This window comes from Sinocyclocheilus anshuiensis, unplaced genomic scaffold (assembly GCF_001515605.1).
Source record: "Sinocyclocheilus anshuiensis isolate Anshui unplaced genomic scaffold, SAMN03320099.WGS_v1.1 scaffold1662, whole genome shotgun sequence".
Lineage (NCBI taxonomy): Eukaryota > Metazoa > Chordata > Actinopteri > Cypriniformes > Cyprinidae > Sinocyclocheilus > Sinocyclocheilus anshuiensis.
This window is the reverse complement of record NW_015545835.1, coordinates 300,248-305,097: the sequence shown is the minus strand read 5'-3', so window position 1 is coordinate 305,097 and position 4,850 is coordinate 300,248. Positions and strand designations below refer to the sequence as shown.

General features: G+C 40.1%; 1 protein-coding gene across 1 annotated transcript in view; it reads left to right on the top strand.

The window, feature by feature from the left end:
• brpf1 (bromodomain and PHD finger containing, 1) overlaps positions 1-4,850 on the top strand; it is a 31,548-nt gene that overhangs the window by 23,079 nt on the left and 3,619 nt on the right. The gene's annotated exons all lie outside the window — the stretch shown is intronic.

Here is a 4,850-nt window from a genome sequence, read left to right as displayed (position 1 = left end):
CAAAAGGAAAAAAAAAAAAAAAAAAAGATGGGACTGGAACAACGCAGGTTTCTGGAATGACGGTGGTGACTGTGTCACAGGCAGCAACTGTTCGATTAGCAGCATGTGCCCGTTTTTACCCGCTAACCTTAACAAAGACATCATAGATACTGTAGATCTAGAGAAATTATGGAGAAAAGAACATTCCTGGGGGCCTCTGGCCTAAATTCAGCCTCAGCTGGAGAAAGATTTCACAGGAGGTCACATCCAACATCTGGCATCTCCAGGAGCCCAGCTCAGAAAGAGAAAGACTCTAAAGGCGGTCTGGTCAGAGAACCATTAATCCATCATTTTGAAGTGGTTTAGCACTCAGCTGATGATATGAAATGCTGCCAAATTGGAGAGAGAGGGAAAAAAAAGAACAAATTAACTTGTTAAAATCCTTCCCCAAGTGAGAAACACACTTCCATTTCAGAAGGTCTTTTAGTCCGCTAATGCGTGTACAGTGTGTACGGACATGTCAGGCCAGCGGCCACAAGAGAGAGACACACGATTAATCCAGCAGTCTGTCCTTCAGAGAATATATGAGAGAGACATAGATAAAGAGAGTTCGGTCTGTTCTGGTCCCATCCGTTCACTGCAGTCCCTTGATTCACAGACCGGGACGAGACAGTGGTTGGTGGGTACAGTTCTCTCCTCTCTTTTGCACTGGCAGCTGCTGTCTTTCACAAGGAGGGAGGCGTATAGAAAAGGGGCAAGCGAGGGGGAGGACGCCCCCCCGGTGAGTCTGCTTTACCGCTGGGTCTCGCTGCCAGGCAGGGTGATGTTGCCCAGGTGCAGGACGGGCAGAGGGTGGGCCTCCGTGTTGAACACCCAGTTCTCAAGAGGCAGCAGCTCATCGCTGGAGAAAAGTAGATAGAGATACCTACAAAAACACACACAAGGTTCATACATTTAAGCTGATACTGATACCAAACTGGGTCATGGATCTGATGTATCTAATTCAAACACATCCGGTGATGGGAAACTGCAGTGTTTCAATGACACCAGCAGGCGGCAGTAATGGCTGGCTGTCTTTCCACTCCAATTTATTTTGCAAATCCCACTTTGTTTAGCTGAGAGTCACTGTTTTTCACAGGTGTAGCCATATGTTGCATAGTTATGTTAACCATTACAGTAATAACTGAGCATTATCACATTGTTTTATATACAATAATAATGTGTATTAGCATAATGAACTGAAACGGTTTGTGTTACTATAGCAACAGAGCTTCAGCACATTGTATTTTAGTAAATGAAATTATTTTTACTTGAGCGTTTCAGCCAGGAAGAAGCTTTGCTGGACATCATCGTAGGTGGGGTTGGAGGAGTAGACATCTTTAACACCAGAGAATCCTCCGCTTACTCGGCAATATTTATCTATAGCCTGCAGAAAATACAGAGAAAGTCTGGAGTCAGTAAGAGCTTTCGTTCTTTTTTTTTGGAAAGAAATGAATACTTATTCAGCAAGGATGCATAAAATAAATTAAGCAGCACAACTGTTTTCAGCATTGATAATAATTAGAAATGCTTCTTGAGCACCAAATCAGCATTTTAGAATGATTTCTGAAGGATCATATTAAAGAAATAATATTTCACAATATTACTGTTTTTACTGTATTATGCTACTGTATATTTTTCAAAAACATTACAAAAAACATACCAACCCCCAAACCTTTGAACGGTAGTGTATATATAATATTACATATAATAATATTATATTTGTCCCCATGACAGCTAATACATTGTTTATTTTTTCTGAATTTTGATTTACTTTCACAACTGAATTGACTTTTTCTTGCAAATTTGTGAAAAATGGTGAAGGTGAAAGATGATAATCCCGGCACCTTAGATGAACTTTTGATGGTAAAGGTTGTTAAAAGATGCTTGAGTCATGACTATGTCTTTGATTTGAATTATGCACATATCTTACAACAGCGAGGGCCAGACTATTGTTCTTAAATTCGATTAAACCATGTAATATCTTGCAGTTTCTAATAAAGTTTCCATCCAACTGGTGAGTAACTCAGGCTAGCTCAGTTCCAGATGTACCATTTCCCGTGCTTTAGCTCAGAAAGATTGCCTATACAGTATGTGCTATATCAAGTGAAACCCCGTCCTAATCACCACTTTATGACTGCAAATCAAATCAATGCATAACTGTGTACTCGCAGTAATGACAAGCCAAAAATAGAATATATACGAAGCCGCTCTATTTTTCTGGCCCTGTTCTCCAGGAACCAATAATGCTCCATTAGTGCTGTTCCAGCCTCTGCAGGCAGGAGTGATGCAAGCCATCCGTGCCAGGAAAACATGGCATGATGTGCTCACCTACCTGGAGCAGATCTGCCTGAAACAGCTGCTACACTGAGGACTCACCTCACACGGTTATAACGCAACAGCAGCTGGCCTGATCCAGCCTCCTATTAAACCATTCAACAGAGATTCACTCAAGACTTGCAGCTTCATTTCCTCTATTTTCCATTTAGATTGCCTTTGGATCATCAAACATCTTTAAAAACACTGATTTAACCACACTGTTGAGTATAATCTTTATCAACTCTCAAAATGAATTTCCATGTTTCCCATACTACACCTTCTAATGTTATGATGCCTAAATTTACTTGTAGCATTTAAAACAACAGACTTTAGTTTTTTAGGGTTTTATTGTTTTTTATATAAACCATAGATGCCCAAACTTCAAAAATCAACTAAACCGACCATCTTACTTCACATGAGATATGGTAGAACTGGTGAGAAAATCTTAACTAATCCTGCAGATGAGAGTGGACACCAAACAAACAATACCATTTATCTACACAAAGAAGAGCGATAGGAACGCAAAGAGAAGAGACGGTGAGACCCTGAGATTCTGGAAAGAAAGAGGTGCACAGAAAGAGCTGGAGACAGAAAATGATAAAATTAGAAAAAAAGGAAAAAAGAGCTGATAGCAACGAAAGAACTTCTGTGACTGGGAACAAGTGAGCTTTATTCTGCTCTCTTTCTCTTTTTACAGAAATGGGAAGAGTGAAAATGAGGGAGGGAAGGAGAGAAAGAGCCCAGGCACCCAGCGGCTCATCAAAAGAAGCTGCAACTGCAGTGAAACAGTACTGTACCAGCAGAACAATGACACCCAATCAGAGACAAAACAATGACGCTCCATTCTCAAGAGCACTTTGAAACTGTTCTAGAAACACAAACACATTCCCTAAAAAACACAGCCCAGGTCTGGCCGGAGTAAGAGTGACATGAAAAGAAAGGGAAGGATAAATCTAAAAAATAGAGTGATAAACAGATACGGATAAAGAGGTACAGGACTACTACGAGCAGCAAAAAGATGCCACCGATAGAGCGACTGGGACTACAGATGGATATCAAAGTGATGAGATATGGGTTTAGATACTAAGAACATCCTGTGCCGTATACACCGTCTGACCTTATTCTGTCTCTGATATCTGGCTGAACTCTGATGGCTGGAGATACCAGCCCTGTGAGATGTGAGTTAAACTTCTGTTTGCGTTGCTCGTGCCCTAGCTTTGTGCTGGTGATCTTTGCAAAGGCAACAAAAAAGTTATATCATGACAACTCTCAGAGGGTTTGGCATGGTAATGTACATGTCAATGTTCATGTGTTTGGTCTTAGAATAGATCTGCTACGCTGCTGCTGCCGCCAATACATCCACAACATGCTGCTGTGAGCATGTAACAAGTACTACTGCTGCACATATAACACATATGAAATAACCCCAATATATAGCATACATGAATCACCGCGTAGCAGATCTGTACAGGTGGAGCTGGGGAAGGTGGAGGGTTAATGAAGCGTGCTGCAACTGCTACAGCAAGCACTAGCCAAGTATTTGAATGTTGAGCAGCAAGTTCACTGGCTGCTGATATAAAAAGAACCAATCAGCTGCACCATACGATGATGTCATTATGTCAGATTGAGTTAGACCTATTGGACTGCACCATCTAGAGCTTCATGACAGAATTTTGGATTTGTGTTCTCTTATTGAATGACAGTGATATTAAACATCTGGCTGACACAATAAGGTGATTATTTTTGTCATGTTATGGTTGTTAACCAATAAATGGCAGACTTTAAAAATGTAGTTTATTTTGTAAAAAAATAAATGAAAATAAAACATTGCAATCCAGTTATTATCCAGTACTTATTGAATACAGGCATTCTAATATTAGAAATGCAGAGTATGAAATATGGATGACCATTTATTTTAAAGGTTGACATGAGAAAGTCCCTAAAATAGAGATGAGACGTTTATTACAGGAAAGCGCAGTTTAAAAAAAATAGTCCTCTTAAAGAATTAAATCACTGTTATGATCTAGCGCTATTCCTTTCAATTGCCAGTAAACAAAAATTTCAGAAAGCAGTTTCCAAAATTAATATCCAATATTTAGTTGTAGGCACTCTTTTCCTAGGATATTTAATGAACTTAATATTTATACAATATTCAACATCCAGTAAAAATGTATTTTCCAGCTAAGCATCTTAATTTGAATCACTACAGTGATTTGTTACATATTACAGTAAAAAAGCCAAATTAATTCACTTGTCACTTGCATACATACACACACACACACACACACACACACACACTCACTCGCACACACACCACACACACACACACACACACACACACACACACTCACACTCATACACACACACACACACATCACACACACCACAAACACACACACACCCACACACACACACACACACACACACACACTCACACTCACACTCACGCTCACTCACACACTCACGCTCACTCACGCACTCACACTCACACACACTCACACACTCACACTCAC